At 37.6% G+C, this 24,606-nt stretch overlaps 1 pseudogene across 1 annotated transcript in view; it reads left to right on the forward strand.

The window, feature by feature from the left end:
- LOC306804277 (sodium channel protein type 1 subunit alpha-like) overlaps positions 1–24,606 on the forward strand; it is an 88,543-nt pseudogene that overhangs the window by 26,085 nt on the left and 37,852 nt on the right. The window contains exons 3-13 of the transcript XR_013777954.1: positions 1,269–1,584; positions 8,150–8,268; positions 12,621–12,710; positions 13,485–13,613; positions 14,155–14,436; positions 15,347–15,619; positions 20,808–20,871; positions 21,250–21,391; positions 21,538–21,744; positions 22,228–22,533; positions 23,272–23,619. The product of XR_013777954.1 is annotated as a sodium channel protein type 1 subunit alpha-like (transcript). The remainder of the gene's footprint in view (positions 1–1,268; positions 1,585–8,149; positions 8,269–12,620; positions 12,711–13,484; positions 13,614–14,154; positions 14,437–15,346; positions 15,620–20,807; positions 20,872–21,249; positions 21,392–21,537; positions 21,745–22,227; positions 22,534–23,271; positions 23,620–24,606) is intronic.

Genomic DNA, 24,606 nt, shown 5'->3' on the forward strand with positions numbered 1-24,606 from the left:
CTCCTTTCCCAGTAATCTGTTCTTCCACCTGTTTTATTTTTCTTTGTTCTCATGTCATTTTTATATTGTTAATCCTCCAGAGTTCCTATTTTTTATATTTTTGCATTCTTCATTTTCTCCCTTAATTCTTCAATCAATTGCAAGCTCCTCTTGAGCCACTGTTTTTTCTCTACTTCCTTCCTAATTTCCAGCATCTTTCTACAGATCTTGGGGTTGTTTGTCACTTTTTAATTTGTTTTCATGTGTTTTCCCCCAGCCATCTCTTGTATTCTCACTTCTCTTTCATTCCATAACTCTAACTTATTTCAGTGGCTACTGACCTGCTTTGACACTTGAGTCTCTTGAAAGGCTGACTGATCATTTCATAAGGATGTCTGCAATGGGTGGAGACTGCATTTATCTCTTTACATTCAGGCATGCAGGATAAATGCACCATTGTGAGCCCAAATATACATTTCATCTGTATGTCTGGTGTCATCAGACATTTATTCAGCAGCATGGAAGATGCCAAATCCGTAGTCTTAATAGGACATATTTTTTTTCTTCTTTTTTTTTTTTCTTCCTAATAGGTTTCTTTCTGCAATAGCAATATATAAATAAATATGTGTACTAGAATACTTCCAGAATTTTCCAGTAACAGCTATTTTGTAAAGAACCAGACACACGGTAACAGCTAAATTGAAATAATACTAGGCAGTTGTTCTTCTTATCTAAAATAAGAAGAACATACAAAAAATTTTCTCATACAAAAAATTTACTTTTAATAATTACTTTCATACTTCATAATATACAGACTTGATTTTGTAAAAATGGAAAATCTGATTTTACAGTGCTTGTTTTCTGACACTTTTGCTGACCTCAGTGGAATTTTCTGTGTTAGCTCTGTTGAACTGTTCTATTTATAGTTACCAGTGTAATCCTGATTGATTCTAGAAGAGTGTGATCATATTATAACTAGAGTTATAAGGAAAGAATGTATTTGATTATTCTTAACTATCATGCCTTTCCTTATTTGGAGTAAAAGACTATTATAGTCCTGAAGCTAAGAAATTCTTACAGTTTCAATAGTGTAAGACCAACACAAATGCTTCTTACAAATGCCAAATCACTGACTAAACTGCTTGCTTTGTCTTTTTCTACATGATTTTCAAATTGTGTATTTGAAAAACGTAGCAAAAACAGTTGCAACTTCAAAATAACTGTTACATTTTTTCTTACTGGATGATTTCAACATGTTTATTTGAATTTTATTTTCTGCTTTCTTTTAGTATTTTCCTATGCAGAAGAATAAATGGTAATTAAAATGTGCAGGATGAAAAGATGGAGCAGTCAGTGCTTGTACCACCAGGACCAGACAGCTTCCAATACTTCACTAGAGAGTCTCTTGCAGCTATTGAACAGCGTATTGCTGCAGAAAAAGCCAAGAATCCCAAACAAGAGCGTAAAGACGATGATGAAAATGGGCCAAAACCAAACAGTGATTTGGAGGCAGGAAAAACACTCCCCTTCATATATGGTGACATACCTCCAGGAATGGTGTCTGAGCCCTTGGAAGACATGGACCCATATTACATCAATAAAAAAGTGAGTCTGATATCAATCCTGTTCATGTGCCAGTGTTTGGAGTGTGCATTGTGCTTGTTTCATTTTCTCAGAGTGGATCTCATGGCTTGTTACTTCAGTACCTTAGTTTGCAGTCAGAACTCATTTGCCTTAATGGTTACTAGCTTTTCACTCTTTTTTTTAAATTTATCTCAAAATATCTTTCTTTTATACAACTGACTTTATATCAAAGGAACATTTATATCAAAGTTGAAGCATAATGTGTGATTTTTGATTTTAAGCAGTATGTAATACCTATACAAATATGTGGATATATAATATGTATATACTGTGTGAACTTCTTACAAATGAACATATATGCATACTGAGTGCACCAAAATTCTCTAAGGTTATTCAGATTTAAAACTGACAGCATGAACAGATGCATAAAGCATTTAATTCACAGAAATCTATGATAGCAAATGCTTAGGAAATTTATGGAATCGATAGGGAAACAAACAGATAAGTAGTAAATGTAACAAAAACAGTGTAAAAGTGATTTAAAAGTTTCACTAAAACTGCTCTTGGACAGGCCTGAAGTCCTTTCAGAATGATCCTGCTGCTTGGCCTATTAGCAGCAGAAAAAGTGCATTCTTTATAGCTATAACTAGAATGGGTGATAGTTTAATTACTGGATTCTATGATTGTAAAAAAATTGTCAATATTAAGGCAGGAGTTATTTTCAATTTCACAAAATACTGAATTCTGAGTGTCTCAGTTTGCTACATTTCCTGTGATTTATGAGCCCTATTTTGACAAGGCAGAAAATACTGTGTGAAAAAACAATATTTTTATCTCTATTATCTGGTGCCTCTGAAAGAGCCTTTATCTGCCATTCACAGCATATGAAGATGTATCTTTAAATCACAGTTCTACTTTTACAAAGATAAAAGATGTGTTTCTAAAAAAGCAGGCCTTGTAGAGTTCTGTACTAATTGTGTCTGTTTATGATACGGTATTCCATATAATTTTATCCCTACCTACCCACAGCTCATCCTGGATCTTTATAGTCAAGACAGTCTGTCTGGCAGTGCAATCAGATACATGATAGATATGACCTATGATAGATAAGCCTCTCAAGCCCTTGGGAATAGAAGACTCTTTCAGTCCCTTCACAAATGTAGCTGAAAACTTAACTAAATCAACCAGGTCTGGTGATAGAGTTGCAAGAAATGGAGAGAAAGCAGATGAACATATTCAGTCAAGTTTCTGCACTACTTGAAAGGAAGAATCTTTTTATTTGCACACTAAATATGTATGGTCCAAGCACATACCCTCTGGGATTCTCTTCTTTTTGCTGAAGTCTGCATATTCTGTGCACGTGCTTTAATCTTCTACAGGATGGAAATAGAAACAGCCCTTTCAGTCTAAGACAAGGCAAAAAATTTCTTAAATGCTTCGATTCTCTCTGTTTTTCTTCCTTCGCTAAAAGGAAAATAGATTTTTCCTAACAGAAAATCAACACCTGTTTCAGTTTTTCACCTGTAATTTTACTTTAAAATATCTAATTTGTAGATTTTATTTTCTAGCTATGTGTGAAATCTGGAAATACTTTTGTCTTGTTTCATTTATATTTTGAAAATATTGGCAGCAGTTGATGCTCCTGCAGGTCCCAGAAGGAGAAATAATTTGAGAAAAGCGTGAAGCAGAAGTGAACATCTCTAGGAAGACACATAGAAATCCTCCATTTTTCTCAGTAATGTTTAACATTTCAGCTTCTTCTTCACCCCTCTCTGAATTCCACCTTGTAAAGCAAAGACATCCATCAGCACACCCTGCCCAATGTGACAGTGTGACAACTGCTGCACAATCATTAAAGATGTTATGTTCCTCCCTGGTGAAGCTTTGATCTGAAATGTCATGGATCTAATGAAAAACACCAGAAAGATGGAAAATACTTGCAAGAAAGGGTTAGGGCAACTGTACAGGATTACCAGATGCCACAGTTTCTTCAGAGCTCTATTAAGATCTCTGCATATGCTATAGCTAATTTCTGGACAGAAACTATCAGAAAGTTTGGCTTCCAAACTTCCAAATAGGGATTAGAAATGGTTGCTCACAGCACTGGTCACTGTGTTTATTTGTAAAAGCTGTACAGGAATTTTAGGAATTTTTTTATTTTTATGAGTTTGGGTCATGAATGAAGTCATCCATCATTTGCCTTATATGCAAATATTGCATCTCTCTTACTTTTTTTTTTTCTATTCTTTGTACCAAGATTGATCAAGTTCACTGTATTTTTCATGCGGTGAATGTTTAGATGACATCTAGAGTGTTTTGTGTTCCATCCTTGGGTCTGCTCTTTCTAAGCAAAAGGTTTGTGCATGCCATGATTTGATGCAGTTTAATAGAGAATAAGACAGAAATAAATACATATTTTGAGCTGGTTTGAGAGCCCTATTTTTGCCTAAGGTAGGTGTGAGATGAAAAGTTAAAATAAAAAAATCCTTTTAGATAAACAAAACCAAATAGATATAATACTTTTATGGTTTTGTAAGTGTGCTTCAATGCAAGACTTACCACAATAGAGGACATCTTTGTACTTAATACTAATCTGAAGTTGAAAAGAAAATGAAAATATTGACAACTGCTGTTTGACAGTAGGACAGCCCTTTATAGCAGGTTTACACACTTGATAGTATGTTTGATTTACACTGTTTCACAGCCTGAAAGTCAGCAACTCTGTCCTTGAAACATAATTATTTTATTGTAAAAGAATAGATTAATGTTCTCCTATACTTATGATTTCTTCATACTGAAATGCTGCTGACTGTGGGGGCCAATAAATGCTGGTCTTTAGAACTGTGAAGTTTAGTATCCTGAAGGGTCGCAATTCTCTTTTACTTTTACTTTTTTTAATCCAAAATTGATTAAAAGTGAATGGGAATTTCACTCATGTTTTGTGTTCTGCTTCTGTAAGTGCAAATCTGTGTGCTCTCAGTATCACAGTGGCTGCCTGTGCATGCTCCAGCTGCCATCAAAAGGATAACCATGTTCACTTCATTGTCTGTGGAGAAAAGATCAGCTGGAATCCCTAAGATCCTGACCTGGGGCATGAATCAAAATCTGGTCCACTTGGTTTCATTCTTGAAGGGCTGGCTCTTTTCCTCTGAACCCTCTGAACATTAAAGAGGAGAGAGAGAATAGATGGAACCAAGTGGGTAAAACTTCACTTTCCTCCTGCTGTGATAGAGATACAACATTGTTTATTGCCAGTCCATGCCCTGCCTCTTGCCAGAAGGATCTGAATGATGTCTGTCAGCAAAAATGCCTCCTTTTCTCCTGGCATTCAACGATATCAGTCCCTAATCTGATCAAATCACAAACTCCTGGGTTTCCCAGATGTGCCTTGGGTTGCAAAAACCCAAAAAGATTCTGTAAAGTTGTGTCAATTTATTACACCAGCAAAGGTGAATGCACTAGTGATTTTGGATATTTTTATAGCTGTGAAATAATTTTTAAGTGAAAAGTTCCAGCAAAGCAAAAAAGTTAAGGACTTGCTAGAAAAACATGTTTCACAAGACAACCACAAGCCCAAGAAGTGGAAACGTGTGGTATGCTGTGGGTCTCTTGTTCTAGCTGCTGCTGGAGCTTTTCCAGGGAAGCTGAGGACCCAGCTCAACCCTGGTCCTGAGTTTTAGAAGGTGGAAATGCAATGGAGTACCTCATAATGCACTAAATCTTGCCTTCCAGAAATTACATTTAAAGCTAACTAGGAGGAAGGAGAGGAGAAATAAGGTTTTGGGAACTCTTTATCCCAAGAGATTCTCAGGGACTTATCTTTATTCAGTGTTGACTCTTCTCTCTTAGCTACATCTTTTCAAAACACTCCTCCTCCTTTGGCCTCCTAAGAATTTAGTTTCTGGCTTTATTTCAAGTATGGCAGAAGATGGGTTGGATTTTAGGTTCCCTGTTCAAAAGCAGAAAATCAGGAACTTCCTTTCAGGGAACTCTGAATTTATATTCACACTCTTAATATTTTGAGGGTGAGTCAGTTTTGTGCCTTTATAAAAATGAGTAATACATAAGGCCTGAAATTTGTACATAATCCTTCCTATACAAGCATTAATCTTACAATTTTTTTTAGAATTTATCTAGCTTTTCTTAGTGTATGTCTACTTTTTCCTGACAGCTTTGGGTACAATACTTCATGTTCATCCACACTGCCTACACATTGGCTTGCATCTGGGTTAAGAGTGGAGTGAGATATAACAGGCATAGCAGGGAGCTTATGCAGACAGGGCTTACATATCAGATCCTATCTGTACTTTTAAATGAAAATTCTCCTTTAGAAATAAGGTTTAATTCATGTTTAAGGCTGGAAGTTAGAGGACCAACAAAGTCATTCTGAAAGCTCGAGTCACAAAAATGCTTTGAGTGAAAAATTAAAACTGAGGTAGAGAATTTATGTCTTGTTGGTTCTGCTTATGCAGGGCAGCAGAAAGTAGAACAGCTAAAATAGCAGCAGCTTCCAAATGAAACTGGAGCTGTGCCAGCATGCTGTTATTTTCCATAAGGCATGTTAGAAAATAGATGTATGTTTAATATGCTTGTGTTCAAAGATTTTTTTTTTTTCTTAATGTAGGTTGACTAAATGAAGGTGCAATAGTCTTAGATACAGAGTTAGTAGGAAGTGAGATTTTTAATGCATTTTGTCAATCACCTCATAACTACAAAAAAGAGCATGAGTTGGAGGTGTCTGAGATGTGAGTCCTGGGGGCTGGGGACAGACCTGGTAGAGGAAACTCACTTTCCCCCTTGGGGTGTGAGACTTTAAAAACTATGCCAAAAAGTAATTCATCTGGTTGGTTGCTTTAGCAGTTGAAATGAAAGCTTCATGTAAGGTCAGGTCATCTGCAGGCTGTTACCTGTAAGCCCAAATTGAATGTGTAATTTGGAAATTTTAGCTCAGACTGTCCTCAGCTTCACATGCAGTTTCTCCATTTCTGTGCAGAAGTGGGAAATCAAATACATATCTTATACACTCCTACACATCTTGAGTTTGTACTCAAGACAGTGTAAAGTCTGCCTGGGAGTGTCCCTTACTCCCAAGGGTTTGCTTTGGAGGAGGTGGTGTTCTGTGTGGAGATGTGACAGAGGGACAGCTCAGGGAAGAAGCTACTGGGACTGGAGCAGCTTTTCCTCACAGTTTAACCCTTGCTTCTCCTCTGCCTTCAGTAAACCCCCATCTCTACATCTCTCTCCACTTTCTGTGTGCTTCTAGAATTTGTATATGTACTCCATGGTCCATACATCCTAACTTTCCAAATCTCAGCAGACTGAAGCATTGTCCTTCTTGAAGCTCCTTGCCATATTTTCCCTGTCTACCATCTTTCCTGGAAATAGTCATGTAGTTCACTGCTTACAGTCTTGAAGCAATACTTGATGTCATGGACACCAGATGAAACCAACATATCCTTTCCCACACTTCCACTGGAATTCTGGTTTATACCTCATTTCATCAGCAGCTTAACTAAAGTCAGGGAGGCTTTCAATTTTAGACATTTCCCTTTAATTTCATTTGAATTTAGGTTATGATTATTATATCGTCCCTTTCACTGGATGCAGATTTCTTCTGAGTTACTGAACCTTCCTTCCTTCTGCACTGTTTTTCATTCTTTTCTGATTGATCTAGCAGTTGGTGAACACCTTAGTGACACAAAAGAACCTAACAGCCCACATTTTGCGTGTTGTAGTGTTAGAGCAGATGCAGCCACGATGTCCTGCAGTGGAAACAAAGCAGGGTTTGCATGTTTATCTTTGCATGTTGTTTATCTTTGGCTCACGGATTTATTTGAGATATTTAACCTACGGTGTCTTCTACAATTCTCTGAAGTAAGGTTTGCACACCTGCAAGTTTCTCTAAACTTGATTAGCTCCATAGATATTAAAAGTTCAATGTTAAATGTATGTATTTTCTGGGAAAGTTTCACATCTGGAAACTACAATTGTGCAGAATAATCTGAGATTGTCTCTTGCTCTCCTCCAGTAAGGTATATTCAGATTCAAGTCCTCAGAGACCTACCTAGATATGGCTGTATATGTTATTGCTATTTCCCTCACTTCTTAGCACAAGAACCCAAAAATTAAACTTGTGGATAGTCTATTAAATCAGTTTCCAGAAGGATTTCTAGCTATTAAGACTAATGTATTAATAAAGTCCTCAGGTAGGGTGGATAGGAGTGGGGGGGAATGCACCACCACACCCTGCTTGTGCTATTTCAAACATAAGTAAAATTATCATTTCAGTTAACAATTTATGCATCTTTATTTACAAGAAACACATTAAAAGGAATGTGACTTTGCTGACTTTGTTTAATGAAGAAGTAAAATAAAACCATTAATGAAATGAATTGATTGCATTTTTGTATGTCAGACTCATCAGGTAAGTACTGAAAATAATTTTTACTTGAAAATAGTTCATGCTTTTTGTGTATTAACTGTTCAAGAAGTCCCAATTTTGGTGATTGCTTACTCATAGCAGTTTTTAAATGAGAATCTATAATGAATAAACATTGATAAAATGTCTTTTCTTTCTCTTTTTCAGACCTTTATAGTATTGAATAAAGGGAAGGCCATCTTCCGATTCAGTGCCACCTCTGCCCTGTACATTTTAACACCCTTCAACCCTCTTAGAAAAATAGCTATTAAAATTTTGGTACATTCATATCCTTTTTTAGTGGTTGCTCAAAATGAAATCAAGAAAATATATAATGATTTAATTATAAAGAAAAGTTCAGGATCCTTTTGGGGTCATGCTCAAGGTCAGCTTTCCAGCCTGCTGCAGCAGTGTCCCTGGAAGCCTGGCTCATGCACACTGGTTCTCCCAAACCCTTCCAGCTGCACCACAAGCCTCTGCCAAATCTAAAACATTGCCAAAGAGCACAGGACCATTCCTGCAGACACTTTACAAAGCATCTGTACATGCACACAGTGCATGGACTGGGGGACCATGACTGATGGGATGTGCACAAGGTAAAGTTTTAGACTGACATGGGGCTTTGCTGCCTGATGGTCATAACAGGTTGCTGGGAAATTCTAGTGGTTGAGTTTTTGGTGCAGTTGGATTTTTTTGCTGGACCTTAGAGCTGGAAAGTGTAGTTATCAAATGAAAATTTCAGTGTGGCAGTAAGAATTTTAACATTGAGCAAGTAGTGAAAGGAAGAATCCTTATTAATAGAGACTGCTGGCAGAATTTTCTAGGTCTTCAGAAGAGATAACAAACAAGGCTGGTGGTTGCTGGCTCAGAATACCTTTTACTCTGAGCTCCTGGGACACTAAAGCAGTGTGAGAGAAGGGGTAGGTGTCAGGCTGGAGAGGAGTTAGGGAGCATTTGGGGACAGTAGCTCGGGGAGCTGACAGACACAGTGGTGGTGATGGTGAGGAAACACAGCCAAATACTGTCAGATTGCAGCCTCCAATGAGTGCTCATCTATTCACATGGCACTGGTTTACAACACCTTCCAACATTGCATCTGGCTGAGCTGTGGGTAATGCTTTTCACTGGCATATTGGTTACTGAGTTTGGTCTTGGTTTTAAGTTTCTCCTAATTGTCTTCAATGAGTATCCAGCTGGTCTTGACGACAGTAAGAACAAAAGATATTCCAGGAGACAATATGTAATTTCAGCATTTTCCCTTCCATCTATGAACTGATTGTGTAATTTATTATAGGAAGAGGTTTTCTTCCAGTATATGGACTGATTTATTTTTACAACCAGCTAACTATTGCAGGAGCTATTTTTATCTTAGAAATAGGCATAGAACTGGGTTTTTTTTTTTTATCCAAAGCATAAGAATAGATGTGCATATTCTGTAATTTTTTTATTTATTATACATTATAGTATAAACACTGCAAATATTAGTGTTTTAACTAGGAGCCATTAAATATGTTCCCTTTGCAGCTCAAATGTCAGCTGCTTATACCTTAGCTGCTTATAATAGAAAGAAGGGTAAAATTGATTATTATTTTTAATAATCCTCTGACTTTTTTAGATAAACTCTATTTCCTCCACATTTTGTGGCAGGTGTTTGGCATTTTGGCCTTTGTAATAGAAATGTGCCTTTCACTTTCAGTGTGAAATAGAAGTGTTGAGCACAATGAAACTGGCACATTGATTGGAAAACCTTCATCTGTCTGCCCCCCATATTCTCTGAACCTCTGTGTGGGGTGCTCTGATCACATGTGCCCAGACAGGTGAGCAGGTGTTGCTGCCCTGCAGAGAAACAGAGTGTGTCTTTCCAGACACACAGACTGCAATTATTCTCACTGCCATTACCTCCTGTAATACTGGATACAGAAACTGTTAACAGCATGAGTTTCTCTCTGCTGACTCATCTCCTGGTAGTCTGCTTTTTTTCTTTCTTTTTTTTTTTTTTTTTTCCCTTTTGCCTGCCTGACTCGACTTAAGGTAGAACATGGAACTGAGGAGGCAGCACAAGAGTGATGGGAGATGGCCAGGCTTTGGCAGTTAATAGGAAAGAATGAAAAGGTGACAATAAGTAGAGTATTGAGCAGTCAAATAAAGGGAGGTGGCAGTGGCTGGAGCTGCAGAGTATTAGAGATTTCTGTTAGAACTGGGGAGGTGCACTAGAGAAAATGTGTAAGTGCTCCTGTGCTAGGCTTTGGAAGCTAAAATTACAGTATTCCTCAGTGTGGCCTGACTGCCAGAGAGTATCTGTGAAACTAGTTGGCAGGTTTTGGCTTTTCCCCAGTTGTTTCATCTTCCACCAATCCACACAGGCGATGAGACTTCAGCTGCTCCTGTAATTGATTAGCTTGAGGCTGTGTGGTGTCTCTGCATGCCTATGTGGGCAGAGCATGAAAAAGGCAGAACATTTCCGTGAAGAAGTCATCATAGATCAGATTTTTTTTTTTGCCTATGTTTTAGAATTGTTATAGAACATAAAATAGTAAATTAAGGGAATATTGAGCTTGTAAATCAGTCGTTCAGAATGTGGGAGAGGACAGAAGTGATGCACAGACATTGTGTCAGTTATGCTTAAGGTTCCCATGAGAAATGGTTAGAGTCTCTATTTCTATGTATTTTAGCCCTTAATGAGCATCTTCTCCCTTTCAGAGTGAACAACACTTTGGTGACTTTTGGCTCCCAGATGGGCCAACTTTTCTAAAGAGTGAGCAAGGACCTACCTGTGGCCATCATTATGAATGGTACTGTGATACTGAGCTGAAAGCACACAGCACACTGCAGAGGGGTGAAACCTCAGCTCTCCTAAGAGCACACTGCACTGCTCTAACTCATGAGATGACTGCAACTGCAACCAGGCATCTCCAACTTGGATTCCAAAATGGATTCTCTATATTTAAAGGAATTTCATAATTAAATTAAAACAGGTTCTTTAGACCTGTTGTAGACTGTGATGGGAAATACTGTAAGGGATTCTAAGAATTTATTTTAAGGAGCAGAATGACTTTTACTCTACTGAGCTTATATGGCAACATAATCTTCCAAACTAATTAAATAATTTTCTGAAATATACCAACATATCCACTGCTGGATCAGGCATTTAGGCAAAGGGCAAATACTTGTCTGTGGGAATCACACAGCTTATTCCTTCCCTGTGATTTGAGCGTTTATTGAAAAGATACACTAAAGTTTGAATTTTTCAACTGCTGTTAGCAAAGGTCTTAATGATTGAAGCAATTTTCTGAGAAGTTTAGATCGTGGTGCTATTTCTCTTATTCCTCCTTCACCTAGAGTGAAAGGTTGAGTTCATGGTTTGCATTTCATGGTGGTGGTTGCATTTGGTTGTTCTGGGTATATTTTTATGCCATCGACAAAAACAAAATGAAACAAAAACAAACCAAACCAATCAATCTACTATATTTTTTTTTAAAATTAAATCCTGGACTTTCAGGTACAAGTTTAGCTGCAAACATCTTTCCTTAGTTTAAACTATTTTCTTTGCCAGTTATGGTGATGCAAGTACTTTTAAGGAATACATAATTTAGAGAGATGACTAGAAGAAAATCAAACCATTTGGTATAGATGTCTAGCAGCACTTATTTTTTGCTGCCATCATGTGGCCATTTTGAGTCAGGTTTTCATCTAGTTTGGTTACTTCAGTATTTCCAAATGTTTGAATTGAGGTTATTGCCACAAAAGGGAAGAACTGCACTGTGTGAAGAGGCAATGATCTGGTGGACAAAGAACATTGCATTGGATGTCATGGAGCCCCAGTGGGCCCCAGTCCCACCTCCCTAGAACCAGCCCCTGTGAGCTGTTAGTCTGGATTACATAGTCTCAGAGTACCTAAGCATTTTCAAATTATTACATTAATAGAAACAGATAAGAAACTGCTTTTGTTGGGTTTTGAGAGAGATCAGAAATAGTACTGGAAAACTATTCATGTTAATCTGTGAGCTCTCTGTGGATTTCTGTTTCACTGATAGAAGCATGTCCTATTAAACTGGTGTTAGGAAAACATGTAATGCACTCACTTCAGCAAATAAAAACAGTTTTATTTTAAAACTGTTATTCATATTTATAAAACTATGTTTTATTCTGTGTTTTTATCAGCCTGACTGTGCTGGGTACTGGAGTGGCACTGACTCAGCTCAGCTCTGACTGGGTAAATAGCAGAAACTTTTTTCCCTGGCATATGCCAGCTCTTGATTTTAGTACCAAGCCTGTAGAAGTGAAAGACTAACACTTATTCAGTCATGCCAGGTACTTAAGGCAAACTGTGTACTCCTGCAAGTTATTTTGGTTTTGGCTGTTGCTCAACTCGTGTTACCTCCCAGGGTGTGAGAGCCATCTCCTTTCAGTGCCAGCTGAAAAGAAAATATGAGGACACCAGCAAAGCAACATGACAGGGTCAACAAATTGAGACCAGTATTAAAGTCTGATGTACTCAAGTGAAAAATACAAGGTTAAGCAATGTGTATGTCAATGTTTACCAACGTCTAAAAGTTTTGTGTATATTTTTGCTATACTTAAGCCATGACTGATGTGATATTGTGTGAATAACTACTGTGTTTTCCTTAACTGTACCTACATTATTCAGCATGCTTATCATGTGCACTATTTTGACCAACTGCGTATTTATGACCATGAGTAACCCTCCAGACTGGACAAAGAATGTAGAGTAAGTTAAACATTATTTCAATATATCTTTGTCTGTTCCTGCAGGAGTTACCATGCCAGTAACTGCAGTGCAAGATGTGCTAGCAGGAGCTACCAGAGGCACTATGACTATTTCCTCTCTGAACCATGTAGAGATGTGGAATAATTATCTGAATCTCATTCTAGTGAACAGCTGGCTAGAAAAAAACATGAAAATAGTTTACAGATAGTATTCTACTGAGATTCCATTTCTCCATCATTTAGCACCTGCCCAATGTTTTCACCCTTACACCATTGCATTAGTAGCAGAATCGTGGGCACCTAAATGCTCATAACAGTTAAGAGCAGCATACAAGCTGAAGTGAGAATGAGAATTCAGTGCATGCTTGCATCCTTCCCTCTTTAAAGCCAATACCAGGTATTTTACCTGTTAGTGACTCAGACAATATCCAGTAACTTATGCTCACAGCTTTCTCTCTTAACAGTAAAGGACCTAGTACTTCTTACTTTTAAACTGAATGTTACCTATAAATTTTAATGTTATCTATTTGATGGATTTATTTATTTTTATTTATGTACAAGATCAGGACTGCTGTACTTCAACTGCACAATGAATGCATGTAAATACACAAGTATCTCTGATTAATAGAATATATTTTAGAAGAAATTGCTTATTTACTGTATTCCTTCTCCAGCTGTGAAATAAATTCCTTTTTATTTTATCCTCACATTTCTGTCAGAATACCAAAGTAAAAAATTGCTACTTGTTTTGATTAAATTTTCCTGTGTTTTTCAGATATACGTTCACTGGCATTTACACATTTGAGTCATTAATAAAAATCATTGCAAGGGGCTTTTGTTTAGAAGATTTTACTTTTCTTCGAGATCCATGGAACTGGCTTGATTTCACTGTCATTACCTTTGCGTAAGTTCTTGTTTTTTGCTTTTTCTTGGAAAGAGAAGGGCAAAAAGGGCATGAAATTAGTATCGATACATACCAATTTTGTTAAATGGAAATTCTTTTATGGACTTACTTTTCTCTAAAACAATTTTCACTTTCAAAAATGCGTATTTTGATGTAAACATAAGTACTGCAGAAGCCATTAGTACAGCTAGCATTAGAGAGGCTAATTTCATGTCCTGCTTTTTTTTTTTTTTTTTTTTTTTTTTTTTTCCCGAGCAGAAATGGAGCTTCCCTTTGACCTCATTCTCCAAACTTACCAATCTAGTCTAGATACATTTTAGGCTTTCAAAAGTAAAATCAGTGCGATTCAATTCAGAGACATTTAATTTAGCTGAAGGCTCTGAAAGTATATTAATGCAAGGCAAACTGCAGTGAAAGGTAAACCTCTGACTGTTGCTATTTAAGTTTTTTGCTAAAAACGCCAAAATGGTCTTGATGAAAGACCCAAGTAAGTAGTATAAGCTCTGCCTCAATTCTGAATAACTGTGATTTAATCCTACAGGTATGTAACAGAATTTGTAAACCTAGGCAATCTTTCAGCTCTTCGAACTTTCAGAGTATTGAGAGCTTTGAAAACTATTTCTGTAATTCCAGGTAAGAAGTAGTTGGTGTAAGGTGTTAGGCCCCTTTTACCTCCCAACTGTTCCTTTTTATCCTGTCATTGTGTTTGTGTGTGAACTCCCCTATTACAGATATGTGACAGAGTTTGTGGACCTGGGCAATGTCTCAGCGTTGAGAACATTCAGAGTTCTCCGAGCTTTGAAAACAATATCAGTCATTCCAGGTGAGAGCGAGGTTAAACACTGAGGCTGACTTTAACTTACTGAAACAGAATTCATGTTTTTTAAATATAAGTCTTATTTCTTTCCACAAAAAAGCAGGAATCAGAAGATATCAGAATTCCCTGAAATCTCTGATTCATTGCTTTTGAAATGAGCACTTTCCTTTTGAAATCAGCCTCTGAGTTTAACAGATTTTTGCATGAGACATTGCAGTACACAGTGTGTGTGGTTTGCATTGTATGACGTCAAGCTTTGTTCTCCACCTTCAATGAATATTAGTAACCCTGAAGTTTTCTTACCCATGTGTATCCTACCTACATGATGTTATGTGGTATTTGTTGTGAATATTTCTGTCTAAAAAATAAAATTGTTTGAAATGTTGACTTACTAAGAAGATGAAGAAATAAGATAATAAAGAATAGCATGGGTGTTGCATGGGGGATTTATTATCTTAAAAAGTTACAATTTTTCCAAACCATTTCCAGTTTTATAGCATTTAATTTGAATCCTATTTATTGTTGAACAGGCTTTTTACTTCTGTCTTCTAAATCTAGTATGTTATAAAACTGATAGTAGTAAAGGTTTGGAGCAAGATGTATTGACAAATGAAAAGAAAGAAGATGTTTATGTGAGATCAATGTACAGCATGAATAAAAAATAGTTGCTTGTTTTATTATTAAAACAAGTTGTTTTGAAATATATGCAACTCATTCCATTCACAGTTTCAAGTGGACATAAATTTATTCATTTTCACAAGTGAAAAAGCTCTTCACAAAAATGTTCTTTCACAGACATTACAATCATGTATTTGGGCTTCTGCATGAAATCTGTAACTTTACTGGGAGATACTGTCATTTTTGTGCTCTGAAAAAGTTTCCAACATCAGAATAAAAACTCCTTTTCCATTTGCAGGCCTGAAGACTATTGTAGGAGCCCTGATCCAGTCTGTGAAGAAGCTCTCAGATGTGATGATCCTGACTGTGTTCTGTCTGAGTGTATTTGCACTGATAGGGCTGCAGCTGTTCATGGGCAACCTGAGGAATAAATGCCTGCAGTGGCCTCCAGAAAATTTTACTTTGGAAACAAATATTACCTCCCAGCTAAACAGCAGCATAGGTGAAAATGGTACATTGCTTAATTCAACAGTGACTCCGTTTGACTGGAAGGGGTACATTGAAGATGAAAGTAAGTATTGTCTGCAGAATTCTCACTGAAGTGGTTTGTGGCTGACCCAGTTCTTAGAAGGAAGGAGGGAAAGGACAATAAATTTCATTAAGACAGAACAGGAGAAGTATTTTCTCTCTCCTATGTCTGCTCTAAAGGCCTGTGTGGAAGAGGGAACAAGGAACGTGGTCTTGCTATTTGTTATAGCTCTTTTTCTCAGCTCCATCTGCCAAATTCACATCTCCCCTGAGACAGAAAGGAGTCTTAAAATTACTTACTAGCCTTAAACATTTTCCATTCTGTTATCCAAAGCAAGATGAGCAGCAGCATGTTATGCCCTTTCTGGTGGAAATCAGAGACTTCTGCTATGCAATGAGAAGTCTAGTGGTGAAGTCCTCAGTATTTTCACCTTCCATTCATTCTTGTGCTTTATAATAATAATTATTATTATTATTGCTATGGAGAAGGGTTGAGGTCTAACAGATTTTTCTGCTAAAATTAATGCTTGTTCTTATAAATTGCAGTCATACAAAACAATTACATCCCTATCATTAATCACAGTTTCTTAGACTATTATTGTGTTTTCGTGCCCTGTTCTCTCCTCTTTTAGTCTTCTTGTATGCTGAACAGCAGTTTGTTAACCATTTTCTCTTACAATGTATTTTCTAGATCTCTCATCTGAATCCTTTCTTTTTCATGAGTATGCTTCCTAAAGTGCTTCTTAAATGCCATGTATAGGCATTTCTACTCCACATAAGGCTAAGTAGGAAAGGAATGGTAGCATAGTGACTTCTATTTTATAAATCTTATATACATTACTGTTGTTTGCAATTATAAGTTTTGTTCAGCCTTTATCTACCTGCTCCTGAATCTTTTACAGACTTCTACCTCATTGACTTTCACTTTGCATTTGCACAGTTTATTGTTCCAGCCTGAGCAGCACCCTATTTATTTCAAACCATCTCTTCAGCTGGCCTGGACCTTTGAAAATGTAACTGTTTCCTCAAACTCACCACCATCCTTATCAGACCAGTGTAATTTCCAAATCTGAAAAGTGTTCTTCCATCATCCAGATTATTTAAAACCTTGAGTAGCAGCAATCTCAGACAAACTCCTTCAGGCAGTGTTTTAATGCATCTTTCCACTTTGCTAATTCCCCAAAGTATGATTTTTCAACCAGTTTTGCTGATACAGAGCAGTCTGGCAAACTGAGAGTGGATAAAGAAATGCATTCCAGGTAAATGTGAGGGGACAAACCTAACCTACAAATGCTCACAGTTCATGTTGAGACAGGTTTGCATAGAGACTGTAGATGATGCCATACATCATCTCTAACAGTGAATGGTACTTTTGGGGTAAATTAAGAATAAAGGGGAGAGAGATATAGAAAAGAGATCACAGTGGCCAGCTGCAAAGAGAAGTCGTGGGGTCTCCAGGTGAGTCTCCTCACTTGGGTATCCTTTCCAGTGCAGCAGTGATCACAGCACTTTTCCCATAGCATCTCTGTGATTTTCATTAGCATCTCCTCAAATTCCCTACAGCTTGCTTCTTCTTGCAGTGCTATTAGCACTAATTGGAGTGCCCTTTGATCAGAGTGGGTGCTGCATGGACGACTGGTTTTTAAGCTTTACATGCATGTTATTAGGTCACTTAATATAAACCAAAAGCCACAAGCAAAGAATAGGATAAAGGAGGAGAAAGAGAGATGAATCTCACACCAGTGATAATTGCTTCATCTGAGCACCTGCTGTGGCAATAGTGTGTTTGCAAGTATAATGTCATGAGAATAAAAGTGACATGAAGAACAATATGAGGACACAGGAAAAATAATGCCACAGAGGCACTGGAAGACACTGCCACAGCAGTTTGTGTGTAAGGCTGCAGGGAAAATGAAAGGCAGGAGTGCAATTGGAAAGCTCTTAACAATACAGAGTCTGAGGCACCTAAGGCAGTCTGGTGCAGCCAGGGCTGACTAATTAAGGCTACAAGTCTGCAGCCAAAGAGCAAAATAATATCCTGTTCACATAAATAAATTATTGGCCAGGAAAACAGAATTTCCCCTGTATTTAGAATTAGAATTACTTCAGTTGCTACTGGAATACTATATAAAGTTCAATTTAGATGGAAAGTTGAAAAAATGGAGGAAGCTCAAAAAAGAGCAGAATGATTAAAGGGTTGGAAAACATGCTTTGTACCAAGATAGACCAGGAGCTCAGCCTACTTAGCATATCAAAGAGAAGGTTTAAGGGGTTATTTGATCACAGCTAAAAAAAAAATCCATGGGGAACAGAATTTTCATAATAGACATATCTTTGATCTTGCAGGCAGAGATATAACAGGTTCAGTAGCTGAAGTCAAAGCCAAATTTTGAATAGAAGTGAGACTGCTTCTAACTGTGATCACACAGCTAATCAATGACTATGATGGATTTCCATCTGAATTTCTTAAACCAATCATTTTGTGAAACTCAGTTTATTTGAGCATGTGAATTCATGGAGATCCCATGCCATGGAGTATGGCAGTCTAAGCAGTCTCTTAATGAAGACATAGACTTCAAGGCCAAACTTAATTTCCCTACTTTTTAAGAAAGAATTTGTAAACTTAAGTTCTGATTTCATTTGATTTAAAAAAGACCTGAAGCCCCCTGAAAATAAAGCTCAATTGAATTGGTTCCAGGAAGTGCTTTATTGAATGGCTACATGAACCTTTGTTATATTTACAGAACTTCATATGTATTATGAAATTTATAATGAAATTACAAGTCTTATTATGACGTTAATAAGGTTGTCCTTGCTTACCAGCAGTTTCAAAGAGAAAAATTATCTTCTTACAGCTTCCTGCTCTCTTTTTGCTTGTGGGTGGGCAGACAAGATAAAAAAGCCAGCTGCTTCACAGGGCAATAAGCAGTTCTTTACCTGCAGCACAGAGCAGTGCAATGGCAGTGTTTTCTGTAGGAATTATGGAAATTATTATGCCATTAGTTGTATATACTATGCAGAAAAAGGCATGTGAGACTAAACTTACCACTGAGCTCATTTTTGGAGACACCATTTAGAGGGTCTTCATGTAAGCATTTCTGGCATTAATGAGTCAAGCATTCTTTTATTCTCTGTGCTTCTCATACCCTATGCTTACTCAAACAGCTTTAATCTTGCTTGAAGTTAGGTGTTCACCAACCAGGGAGCTTTTCCCATTTCTCAATCAATTAAAGAGGAGCCAAACTTACACCATTGGTGTAATGAGGAATTTTTCACTTTACTTTGGTAAAACACAATTCCAAGTTTTGCTCAGCCCGTGTGTTATAAAAATTTTCCTGTCATAGTAATATTTTGAGCAGCTGCCCAAGTGTGTCAGTGCACTCAGAGAAAGCCTGTGGGGCTCTGGTTTCTGTGGAGCTGGCAAGTACAGCACCCTTGCAGGGCACATCTTGTCTGCAGCACAGAACCTGAATGCAGACCTGGCGTAGCAGTTCAGCTCAGCTGGTGCAGAGCTGATCAGGAGTGACTGCTCCATGTAAACCACAGCAAGGCAGCTTTGAATTCTTCCCAACAAGTGTTTTGTTCCAGCATGTTTAAATCATGATTAGCTGACATAAGGCAGAGTAAGATTTGCTTCCTAAGGGTCAGCTGTGGCCAGCATCCTGTCAGCTTTCTGTTTACAGCTGTGTTTCAGCACAGAGCAGCTCTGCAATGCACACCAGCCCAGAGTGGCTGCAGCCACACACAGGGCTGTGCAACTGGCACAGCACAGGAGATTGTTCCCTGTGGGATACAGATACACCATTAGACACTGAAAATGAGCCCTTTGCAACGTGTGAGAACAAGGTCTGCATACAGCTTAAAGACTCATTTTTCCAAATGGTGAATTTTGCTAATGGGATGGAGTGATGCAGCTAGCCCAGGTGCTGTGTCCCTTCTTGCAGCAAATCAATACATGCTGAGCCAGCAGCTTGTGACACCTGCTCAGACTCAGAGTTCATTAGTGTCTGTAGCAGCCTGGTTGGGCAGCACAGGCAGAGTCAAGTTTAAACTCACCATTTTTAAATGAGATCATTTTAAGGGAATCTAACAGGACAGTTAAATGGAAAAGAAATGCAACATGGGGTTCAAATTTCAGGAAGCAGAAAAAAGTACCACCTTAATTCTGAAGCTGCTATGAATCAGCTGCTATGATTGGAGCTAGGGAGGTGCTCAGAGGAGCATTACCTTTTCCCCTGTCCTGTCCTTACAGACAGCCTGAGGCAATACTTTTGGATTCCATCAGAAATGTGACACATGGTCTACCCTGTATAAAAAACATCTGTGATCAAATGGGAGATTGTCATTACAGGAGAAGCTTCTCCTGCAATAATTCTTCCAAAAACCAAGACTTTAGCAATCAAGACTCTAGGTATCTGCTTTGAGGGAGAAAAGAAAAACAGGTCTCAAGGATACAATCAAGATATAAGCACAATTTTTTACTCATCTCTTAGTTCTTGTAAGAGATAGATCAATGTATTGGTTATTTAAACCATCTAAAATATCCTTTAACTATAGCCTTACAGTACAGACTATGGGATGTTTGGTTACAGGATGATTTGGTGGAACACACCCAATTTATTTTACTAAGGTGTTCAATAATTTTGTCATGTACTCTTAAAATCTTACTTAAGTAAGTTGTGACTGCTGCAGTAATTATGTCTGAGTTAAATGTAGGTGTATGCCAGGGCCTTCATGCAGTCAGTGGGCTACAGCTGCAGTGTGCACACCCGTGACCATCAGAGCCACTGACAGCTGGGTGGGTTTTTGCAGGGTTTCCATATTAGATAACTGTCACAAGTGCTTGTGAGCAGCAAACTGAAACTGCTGGCAATACTGATCAGAATGTTTTGAAGAAATTATGAGAATATTTTTTCAGATAGCTTGTAATTATTTTAATAAACAGCTGTACATTATTTCACAAAGTATGATTTAGTTCAGTGATCAGACAGAAGGGAGAATCCACATCCAGAAGCATTTGACAGAGTCTTTAGTAAATTTTGGCAGTTTACTAGTGAGTGGTGTGAGTGATAGCGCTTAATGATATTCATAATGTCATTTACTCTAAAGTTGTTGTCCTGCTAAGAAAATAACACTCCTTGATTAAAATTGGATCAGAAAATACCTTAAAGTTTTTTGAGATAATGGCTGTATTTTTAATTTTATAATTTTTAAAATTCTTTCTGAAACAGGTCATTTTTATTTTCTGGAAGGGCAAAATGATGCTCTGCTTTGTGGAAATAGCTCTGATGCTGGGTAAGACCAAATTTCATCATATTATTGCACTGTGTAGAGATTAGATCTGCATTCCATAGATGTGCAGTTCGAGTGGGGCTTGTTTTGAGTGACCACTTCTTTTCACATAAGAAAGGCTTTTACACTGGGCTTAGTATCTATGTTGCTGATCAGAGCCCAGTAGATTGGTCAGATAAACTGGGTGCTTGCTTATTGAATGAGTAATTTAGTATTAGTATAGTTCCTGCCTGGTTGATAAGTAACAGGAAGAGGAATACCTGATGAGGAAACCTGGCAACACATGTTATTTTGTGGTTCTGGCTGCATGTATGGGTACACTAACATCCAGTTGATAATATTAAAATTACTAAACAGGTAATGTCCAGTTTGTCTTTGTAGGCAGTGCCCAGAAGGATATACTTGTGTGAAAGCTGGCAGAAACCCCAACTATGGCTACACAAGTTTTGACACCTTCAGCTGGGCTTTCTTGTCACTGTTTCGGCTAATGACTCAGGACTTCTGGGAAAACCTCTATCAGCTGGTAAGAAATTTTTAATGAAGAATAGACTAACTATGCTTGCATCAGTGGTGCAAAAGGATTAGAGTTAATTTTCTTACCTGAGTTTTAACATATGAAAAACAGAATTTCTGTTAACATATTCTTACTTATAAATGTACTATTTCCAGACTCTTCGTGCTGCTGGGAAGACATACATGATATTTTTTGTTCTGGTGATTTTTCTGGGCTCTTTCTATCTGATCAACCTGATCCTGGCTGTGGTTGCCATGGCCTATGAAGAACAGAATCAAGCAACCCTGGAAGAAGCAGAGCAGAAAGAGGCAGAATTTCAGCAAATGCTGGAACAACTGAAGAAGCAACAAGAAGCAGCACAGGTATCATTTATGGTGTAGTAATGCTGGACTCTAAGGAAGTAAGTTTACTAGAGATATTCAACTTTTAATTTCTGAAATTGGAAATATAAAGCACCCTGTTGGTCTTTCAGTGACAGAGCTAGCTCAGAGGTTTTCTATTCTGCAGTGAAGAAGGGTATTGTGAATAATTCAGCCACCAAGAAGGAATATTCAAAACTAGGTATAGGTTATTCACTGTTTTCTAGTCTAGTGTCATTAACACTCTCTGGTAGACTTCTGCATTTAAAATTTACTCATTAAGGATAAGAGAAATCTATGACCAACACATATCTTGAGTCAACTCATTAATAATAATTAGAAGAAAAACCTAGGGAGAGGGTAGTCTCTAGAAAGTGTTACGATCTGGGACTTTTGGCATAGGAATTACATATTAGTAAATTAAAGAAAGGAAAAGATTTTGTTGTGGTTTGTTCAGTGACATAAATTCCTTCTGCATCATGGCAGGCAGCAGCAGTGGCAGCAGCAGCAGTAACAGCATCTGCAGAGTCCAGGGAGCCCAGTGCTGGAGGAGAAGCAGGAGGGCTCTCAGAAAGTTCCTCAGATGCATCAAAATTGAGCTCAAAGAGTGCAAAAGAGAGGAGAAATAGGAGGAAAAAAAGGAAACAGAAAGAGCAGTCTGGAGGAGAGGAAAAAGATGAAGATGAATTTCACAAGTCTGAATCAGAAGACAGCATCAGAAGGAAAGGTTTTCGATTGTCTATTGAGGGTAATAGACTGACATATGAAAAGAAGTATTCTTCTCCACATCAGGTACTGCCTATAGTTTCTTTTTAGTAAAAGCTTATATTTAAAGCATGATAGTCTGTTGCCAAACTACCTTAGTCTTCCTAAAGTACAGTAATATGATGCTACTGCATAAACAAAGGAAATGCTGATACTTTTATTACCTTAATTAGTGTTGCTAGTCCTTGAGAGGAAGTGCTCTAGCTGCTAGATTGCCTTGTAAAAAAAGCCCTCAGAATTAAATGTAACCTCTTATCTCTGTTCTTCTAATAGGATTATTTTAAAATAATATTAAAATATTCTCTGATTGATTATGTAGCTTTCCTTTTAGCATGATTCTATCTACTTAGACTTGTTAAAATGCTACAGTATTTTTCTGTTATAATAGCCTCGTATTTTCTTCGTTTCAATGATGTTTGAACCAATGTTTGTTCACTATGGGCAAGATGCTTTATACATAAAACAAGGTGCATGTATGAACTTCTTTTTTTTTCTTGGTGGGAATTTTGCAACTAATCTATTTGGCAACTTTAGCTGAAAAAGGAGTGTTCAGCACTGGTTTTGCCTTAAGAATCCATGAAGAGTGATACTTCTATCTGCAAAATATATCTGTAGTGAAATACATGCAAAAATTTCACAGCAGCATGTAGCTTCCTGGTAATATGGTTACTCTCATTTAAGAAAAAAAGAAAACCGGTGCTTATCTAACAGGAGTGTTATGTTTGAGGATTTCAGCTAATAATCACATATTTTGTTTACCTGCAGTCCTTGCTGAGCATTCGTGGCTCCCTGTTTTCCCCAAGGCGCAACAGCAGAACAAGCCTGTTCAGCTTCAGAGGTCGAGCAAAGGATGTGGGATCTGAAAATGACTTTGCTGATGATGAGCACAGCACTTTTGAAGACAATGACAGCAGGAGGGATTCTCTGTTTGTGCCACGCAGACACGGCGAACGGCGCAACAGTAACATCAGCCAGGCCAGTAGGTCATCCAGGATGCTGGCAGTGTTTCCAGTGAATGGGAAGATGCACAGCACTGTGGATTGCAATGGGGTGGTTTCCCTGGTTGGTGGACCATCTGTTCCCACATCGCCTGTTGGACAGCTTCTGCCAGAGGTGATAATAGATAAACCAGCTACTGATGACAATGTAAGAAAGTTTTAAATAGCTTAGGCATGGTGGCCTTCTCTTACTGCACCAGCCAGTGTTTTCTACAGAATGGAACCCTTGGCAATGCTTCCTGGTTGGTCAAGCTGTGAATGCTCCTGCATCTTGTAAAATCTTTAGTATATAAAACAGCTAAGATAGGTTTGCAACCTAAGCATTTACTTACAAAGATTCTCATGACTAACAAATGCAAGTCACAGTTTGCAAGTAATAAAATAATAACATACACATTCATAAAAATGCTATGCTTCACTCTACTACTGTGCCATACTTTCCTTTAGCTGATCTAAAGGTCCATCTAGCTATTGAAGTTGACATACAATGGAAAATATTATACAAAAATGTTATAGAACTACAATCAATATGATGCTGTATTATCACTATCAAAATTAGCATTATTAGTTAATTTTGATATTATTCTTCCTTATCAGCCTGGTTGAAAATGTAAGGAAGTTGTCAATTCCTTATTTCCATTTATTTCTCATTCCTATATATTTTCCATCCATTTCTGGTGGAGTATTGTAGTATAGACAACAAACAGTTCATTGGAAGATAACAGTTCAATACGTATTTCTGAAAATGCAAATGTCTGTGTGAACATACGTGCAGCACATATTGCTGCCATTCTCTTACCATACACAAGGTAAGAGAAAACGTCTCCAAAAAATTTCTTGCTTAGTCCAAATTTGTCTACTCAGACTGCTAACAAGTACTAGCATGAGGAAGCATGAGGAAGTCAGACTTTTCTTACTTGCTTCAGTTTGATCAGGGGAAATGACTATTGTGTTACAAACCCCAGAATATTCTGTCAGTGGGAGCAAGGAAAAAAACTACAGCTTGCAAAATTTTGAACTCCTTTTCCATTTGTTTCAATTTGTTTAAATGTTTAAAGACTTTTCATATCTTAAAGGGGAAAAAAAGTGAAAATTAAGTAAA

The sequence above is a fragment of the Erithacus rubecula genome (assembly GCF_903797595.1).
Source record: "Erithacus rubecula genome assembly, chromosome: 8".
NCBI classification, from domain to species: domain Eukaryota; kingdom Metazoa; phylum Chordata; class Aves; order Passeriformes; family Muscicapidae; genus Erithacus; species Erithacus rubecula.